Source organism: Tachypleus tridentatus, chromosome 4, assembly GCF_004210375.1.
Source record: "Tachypleus tridentatus isolate NWPU-2018 chromosome 4, ASM421037v1, whole genome shotgun sequence".
Lineage (NCBI taxonomy): Eukaryota > Metazoa > Arthropoda > Merostomata > Xiphosura > Limulidae > Tachypleus > Tachypleus tridentatus.
In genome coordinates this window covers 25,006,051-25,014,214 of record NC_134828.1, presented here as the reverse complement: position 1 = coordinate 25,014,214, position 8,164 = coordinate 25,006,051, and positions in this window count along the sequence as shown.

Here is an 8,164-nt window from a genome sequence, read left to right as displayed (position 1 = left end):
TAATTCGTGATGATTTCAATAATTAGTTAGTCCTGGTTAACTATCTTTAATTTACAATTTCCACTACGCTAGGTAACAGAGCAACACACAGCAACTCTTCAGTGTTTGTGTTCTGTTTATCAACGTAAAACAATCAAGAAGCCTGGATTAAGACTAAGCAATCCACCAGCGGCCATAGATCTATAATCCTATTCGAATTAATATGACGCCTTCCCCTCAGTTAAATGTCTGAGGGCTTCTAACGCTAAGAATCGTGTTTCGATACCTGTTGCCACTATGCTGAACATTTGTCACTTGAGATAGACTGATTTATTTCCTCTCAAGTTCAATTTTAACCAAGGGATCCTTCCAATGATCGAAGGATAGGATGCAGCCTGTGGGCTAACCGATAGATAGCTTCGATTCCAAGAGACTCCAACTTGGATGTACTTGACTCAATGCTCGAAGTGAGAGGGGCATGTTTCTATTATTAAAATAAACATCAGTTTAGCTTCGTGAGAGTCAGCCACTCTGTATAAAATAGTATTCTCCCCAAATACTGATGAAGTTGGTTTTTAATGGTAATGGTGCTCTATGTTCTATCACTTTGAAATTTAATTTTGATCTAATTGATAACTAATCAATGTGCTCGTGGAATTGATGTCAAGTCGTGACAATTCGAGCACTGCTTAACAGTTTGTACCGAAAATTGGAGCGAGTGAAGGCAGGGCTCCTTGAAATGTTGTTTACCCCCTCAAATTAAGAAATTTTGGGGTTGATACTGAAGTACACGTCAGGCTGGTAGAATGTATATGTATTTCGTTATATTTTTGAGCTTTCTCTTGTTAGAGTTCACGTTTCGAGTACTACAAGTTTTAAGGGATGTTTAATAATATTTTAGTGAAACTCAGATTACAGAACCGATGGTTTCTTGATTTATGGATTAGAAGCAGAGTATGAACCAATGATATTACTGCTAAGATTGCGCGAGGACGCTTACTACCAATCACAATGAACTGGTACGTTTAATTATGAATAAACAATATATTCGAACATTTACCACTTGGCAGGTGTAGACTCGTTAGCATTTAATCTTGGACATTTAAATTGTAAACTTTACAGGGCACACCTGGTTTAGCAAGCAAACAGGTGGCGCTCTCCAAATGTTATTCAGTTAATGGAATAACATTAATCATTATTTGCGCTAAGACTGCTGGCCTGAACGTGAAGGAACGTAATTTTCTCCACGTGGTTGTTTGCTGTGGATAATGACTTACCGATAGCGAGAGTTAATACAGGATTTCAACCAACCGAGACATTGGCAATGATTGAGGCTTGTTTGTGTTTATACATTTAAAATGAATTGAAGCCGCATCTTCAGTAAAACGTGTCACTGAAGAAAAAACACACAAAAAAAAACATCTTACACTAGTCACTGTTTAGTCAGGTCTGTATATTTTCTGTCTATGGCTGTTTCAAAACCCTGGAAGTCCGAAAATTTTTGGTTTACCTAAAACAGTAAAAACTTCGAAATAATTTGAAGACAATTTTAACGTCAATAGTCTAAGTTGGTTTTGGTCGTTTTCCATCCAAAATGATTTATAAATTAAATCTTTTTTTCTCTCTATCTTCCAAGTAATAGGAATTATTTTCGCTGTTTATCGGGTTGTTTTATTACAACTACAAGAATGGTAACCGAAGTAATCTCACAGTTTACCATAGCCTGATCTGCAGAATAGAACAGTTTCGAAATGCGACAAAAACATTAGTGAGACACTTTTACTTTCCATAGAAATATGACATTCTCTTTACACGTTTCTTTGTAAATGTTTGTTTGTGAATTTCCTGCGAAGCTACACGAAGGCTATATGCACTAGCCGTCCATAATTTAGGTATAAGACTAGAAGGAAGGCGGTTAGTCATCATCACTCACCACCGACTCTTGGGCTAATCTTGTACGAACGAATAGTGGGATTAACCTTCACATTATAACGTTCTCACCGCTGAAAGGGCGAGCATGTTTGGCGTGATGGGGATCCGAACTCACGATCTTCAGATTACGAGTCGAGCGCCCTAACCACCTGGCCATGCCAGGCCGTCTGGAAATGAAAACTAACGTTTTACGAAACTATATATATATAAGAGGCTAAATATTTACCGATGTTGAGCCGGGTATAACGAAAACGAATAAAAGTCACGACATCTTGTTCAGATATTTAGGAATGATCTTATCCCCAGCAATGTCTTGAAGTGAATCCTAATTAAACGATAATAGATTCAGAATAAATGGATGCTATTTCATAAACAACATTTCATTACCGAAGATGGCCTAAGAAGGTCAAACGTTGTTCTCTGCTTTATTTTAGTAAAAATTTTAATATCCATACCAGTCGTCTTAAGATACCTTTTTACTTCAAGTGGGTTTCTCGTCATCGCGAATTACTTCATAACCTGATTTATATGAAATTGTTAGAGAAAATTTCAGTGTATTTTTTTTTATTTGCATGTAGAAAGATTTGATGATGCAATTACAAAAATATTTTTCGTTTCAAAAAATTAAAGTATCCTCACCTCCGCGGGGTTTCTACCTGGGGAAGAACAATATACTTACTAAACTATTAACTTTCTATAACCGCCGAAAGCCTTTCCTGGAATTATATATAAAGAGAGAGAGAGCAACGTGACTTGATAAATAATTAGAGATGAAATTCTTCAATGATAGCGATTTTACTGAGCAAGTTTCTACACATTTCACCGGTTATTTAACGTCCTAAGGCAGACCGAATTATCTTGTTTTTCTCTTAAATTCGTACAAATGGATAATAAAACAGTATAGTAGTTATTTGGTTGTCGCTTTAAGTCAATTACGATTTTCCAAGCGAGTTTAAAGCAAGTACACTGTGGGAATTGGGTTACAGTCATCAGGTGGTAGTTGAACACTGACACCAATTCTTTGTAGTCTCTGTAAAGTGAGATGTGGGTGAGTGGTAACGGAGTAGAAAACTGGAAACTTAAAAACAAAAACGACAACGAATCACATAACAGGGAAGGTTATTAGCAGTTTAGATATCGATTAGAACTTTTAACTTGAACATGACAATAGTACAGGATTATTCGAGATTGCTTCCAACGAATTCGTTTTATCATTATTCGCAACGTATGGTACAACTAATAAGGTTGGCATAATTATCACGCCCTAAACGTTAAGCCTAGCAATGTTTTAAACGCGAGTTGGGGTGGGGGAATGTGAGGACATTTTTATGATGCGAGTATCGTTTCTCTATGTTCCCTGTACTAGAAGAAATGTACTTTAACCTTTGACATGGCCAATTCCACATGGTAATGTCATAGTGAAAAGTTATTATTAGTTTTTCATGTTGATGAGAAACCCACTTAAAATAAAACCGTATTCTAAAGACGACTGGTATGGGTATTAAAACTTTAATGAAGAACGGGTACGAGATTGTAGAGGGCATTAAAGTTAGATGTATTTATTAAATATTAACTCAAAATCTAACTGCAACGCCCTCTACAATCTCGTACGTATTAAGACTCTCGTCCCTGAGACATGCACCCTACAACGGTCAGATGCTAACTCTCTTTGTTAACCTGAATATGACCTAAGAAGATCAAAACGTTGTTCTGTAGTTTATTGTAAATCAAGTTTTAATACCCACACAGGTCGTTTTTAAAATATAAATAATTAAGACAATTCTTGTCAAAATCGCACAACACTCTAACGCATAACAATCCCAAAACAAATGTGCCAAAGCCTTGCTTTAGAAACTATAATGTTGCTAAGTTTTTAATCAAGTTATCACCATTGCTTTGAACTTAACATGAACTCGGTTATGAGGTTATTAGAACATGAGTTAGAGATGTATTCCTGTTTTAAAAACTGATCCAGAGGATATTATTCTTCTGAAACGACACAATGTTAAAACCTAGTCCTGACCAATTCAGTTTTAACTTCGTTTTGAATTTCCCTCAAACATTTACTGTTCTTTAATCCAAACCATCTATTTTATATCCACCAGTTTAACAACCCTTGTTCACATTTACAGTTGTTTAATCCAAACCATCTATTTCATATACACCAGTTTAACAACTCTTGTTTACATTTACAGTTCTTTAATCCAAACCATCTATTTTATATCCACCAGTTTAACAACCCTTGTTCACATTTACTGTTCTTTAGTCCAAACCATCTATTTTATATCCACCAGTTTAACAACCCTTGTTCACATTTACAGTTCTTTAATCCAAACCATCTATTTTATATCCACCAGTTTAACAACCCTTGTTCACATTTACATTTCTTTAATCCAAACCATCTATTTTATATCCACCAGTTTAACAACCCTTGTTTACATTTACTGTTCTTTAATCCAAACCATCTATTTCATATCCACCAGTTTAACAACCCTTGTTCACATTTACTGTTTTTTAATCCAAACCATCTATTTTATATCCACCAGTTTAACAACCCTTGTTCACATTTACAGTTCTTTAATCAAAACCATCTATTTTATATCCACCAGTTTAACAACCCTTGTTTACATTTACAGTTCTTTAATCTAAACCATGTATTTCATATCAACCAGTTTAACAACCCTTGTTCACATTTACAGTTCTTTAATCCAAACCATATATTTTATATCCACCAGTTTAACAACCCTTGTTCACATTTACTGTTCTTTAATCCAATCCATCTATTTTATATCTACCAGTTTAACAACCCTTGTTCACATTTACTGTTCTTTAATCCAAACCATCAATTTTATATCCACCAGTTTAACAACCCCTTTTCACATTTACTGTTCTTTAATCCAAACCATCTATTTTATATCCACCAGTTTAACAACCCTTGTTCACATTTACTGTTCTTTAATCCAAACCATCTATTTAATATCCACCAGTTTAACAACCCTTGTTCACATTTACTGTTCTTTAATCCAAACCATCTATTTTATATCCACCAGTTTAACAACCTTTGTTCACATTTACAGTTATTTAATCCAAACCATCTATTTTATATCCACCAGTTTAACAACCCTTGTTTACATTTACTGTTCTTTAATCCAAACCATCTATTTTATATCCACCAGTTTAACAACCCTTGTTCACATTTACTGTTCTTTAATCCAAACCATCTATTTTATATTCACCAGTTTAACAACCCTTGTTTACATTTACTGTTCTTTAATCCAAACCATCTATTTCATATCCACCAGTTTAACAACCCTTGTTCACATTTACTGTTCTTTAGTCCTCGACATTTTGAATGGAAAAAATATAGAACATAATTTCACAAAGAGTAAGTTTATGAATACATCAGTGTTCGTTGGTAATTTGACTCATTTTTATTTGGATGATACTGTCACCAAGTATTTCCTTTAAATTACGTTGCTAAATATATTTTCATACTCAGCGTTAGATGTACGAAATAGAAAAAATGATTGATAGTTGTAAATGGACGAACTTTACGTAAGAATAAATTTACGAAAAGAAGGTTTAAAAAAAAAGAGTCTCTGATAAAAATTATATAAAGTAGTTCAAGATATTAAACTATGGAAAGAAGGTTAGGTAGCGTATGAAGAACAAAAACACAGTTTTATCCAATAAAGTGTATTTTTCAGCCGCGGCATAGTGGCTCATAGAACGACTCTGGGTTTTTTGCTTCTTGTTTTCCAAGTACAAAGTCTTAGTTCTGTTATTTCTTGACCGGTTTCAGATCTGGTTACAATTTTAGACCCAGGAGGTCAAGCTCTTTCAGTTGATGTATTTGACCATGCTCAAAGCTTCATAGATTAATTTACTCTAATCGTGACTGTAAGTGTAGGCTGGTAGAGGTCTTTGTGAGTAATAAAACCGAATCGGGTACACGCGTGCCTCACTTTTGTGAACGCTGGAGTACGAAAATGTGGGTAACAAAAAGGGGTCTGATGGATAAATTTGCACTAACTCTGCCTAAAAGAATTTCAAATTCCACGATTATTGAGAATTCCCTCTTGTTTACGTATCAAACAGTACGTTAAGGTATATAAAGTAATAAGAAATACGCAGTTTCCTTTTTCTTCGGTATTCCTATTTAAATTCACACACAAGGACTTTTGAAGAAGTCGTGCTCAGGTTGTAACTATAACTCTGGAGTTAGTGAGGCTGTAATAATACGAAGACTAGTTGATGGCGGTGGTTAGGTATATCTTAGTGTTGCCCTGTATTATCTCGGGCGTTCTCTGTAATTCAGTGGTGCTATTCACCGACTGAAATTGATTACGTTCAAGGTATTAAAATACAGAGCGACATCTCTTGAGTGGTGCCTCGTCGGAGGTGGACCCTTTCAACAGTTCCTTCAACGACTGCTATGAGGTGTGACCTTTAACTTTGGGCGTGGGGCGGATAGTGCTGACCCTGTAATTTTAGACACCGAAGAAACTACTGGTCTTGTCGCTGGCGCCATCAGAAGAATACGATATTTGCATTCAATTCGATTTAGTTTAAATTTGAATTCGCTAATTCCAAGACATCTCCAGGAGTCAATTTTTAAACAGTTTATTAGTGATCAGTATTTCAAAACAGGCACACACAAACAATTAAATAACTTACAATATTCTAGTATTGATAAGGTACCTTAGTTTTACCTAAGAAAAAAATTGAATTCCAATACCTGCCCTGGGCAGACCGAAGATAACTCATTGTGTAACCTTTGTGATTAATAAGAAACAAAAACGTAAACTCAACCTGTGTTTATGTGTAAATATCATGCATTTTTATTTACATATTTCAATGGTCCACCGCTAGGAGAACTGTAAGTCTTCAGATTTATAGCACTATACTCAGGGGTTTGAGTTCTCTCGACGGATACAATAGAAGACACGTTGTGGCTTTACTATATACAAAAATTAACAACAACACCCACCCATACGTATTTCATCGGTTTTCATGTAAACCATTTATTTCTGTTGATTCGATTTTGGCAAAATACTTCGTTACGAGGTTTCTGTCTAACAAGATATTCAACTTTCCCTGAATGAATCAATATTATATTGTGTTAACAGTAAGAAACTTTTGAATGTTTTTTCTGGAGTCTGGAGAACTGGGAACTTCTTTGGAAAAGTATAAAATATAAACTGACAAAATATAAGGATATTTAGGGAAGTAGACAGGGAAGTAGCGTGGAAAGACTTACTTAGTTCAACGGAATTTCAAACAGAAATAAAATCACACACAGCTTCTACGAGTTATACTATAGTTAACTATAATTATACATTCGCGTGTGGTATTAGTTATCGATTGTTTTTAAAGTAATTAGTAATGATAAAAGATGTTCAGGAGAGCCTCGAGTTCACATAACTATAGGTTTTCATAGGTTTCTGTTTGTTAGACAGCGACACGTATTTTAGCTTGGAAAGTAGGCGCCATTTTGGTTCTTAACAAACGAATAATTGTTTGGTTTCTACCTCCAGAGTGTGTGACGTCCCAAGAAATATTTCAGTATGCAGATGGTTGATCCAGTTTAAATTAGGTTTATCTTTCTCTCTGTGACGTTGCTTATCTAGACATCTCAGTCTGGGGGTTTCTGATCAAATATTTAGGTCTGTTATGAACCTCACACAATGCCAGGGCTGTCTGCGTAGCAGTCCCTACTTTAGCGTTGATAGACTAGAGGGAAGGCAGCTAGTCAACACCACCCATCAACAAAGAATAGTGGGATTGATCATAACTTTATAACACACGTAAGGTTTAAAATGTAGAACTTATACGGTAACGGTATTCGAGCGTCCTAGCTACCAGGACATACTAGGCTGGTCAGATAACTTAAATAAGTGACGCAAAAAATCGTCGTTTTATTTTTTCGAACATTTGCAAAAACAAACAAACAAAACTACACAAGGACTATCTGCGCTAGCCGCCGTTAAGTTTCAACAGATATAGGAGAGAAAAAAGACAGCTTGTCAAACGCGCACACCACCAACTAACTCTTGAGCTAATACAATCGAACAGTGATTTTAACTGTTTCTCAGATTACGCACTAACGCCCATAGAGCGTAGAGTTCGTCTGATGGGACACGAATTATAGACTATCGGAATCACATTCCAGTACCTTGACTACTGGGTCACACCCAGCTCAGCAGACAAGAAATTAAACACAATCACTGTATCCATTAAGGATATTAAAAAT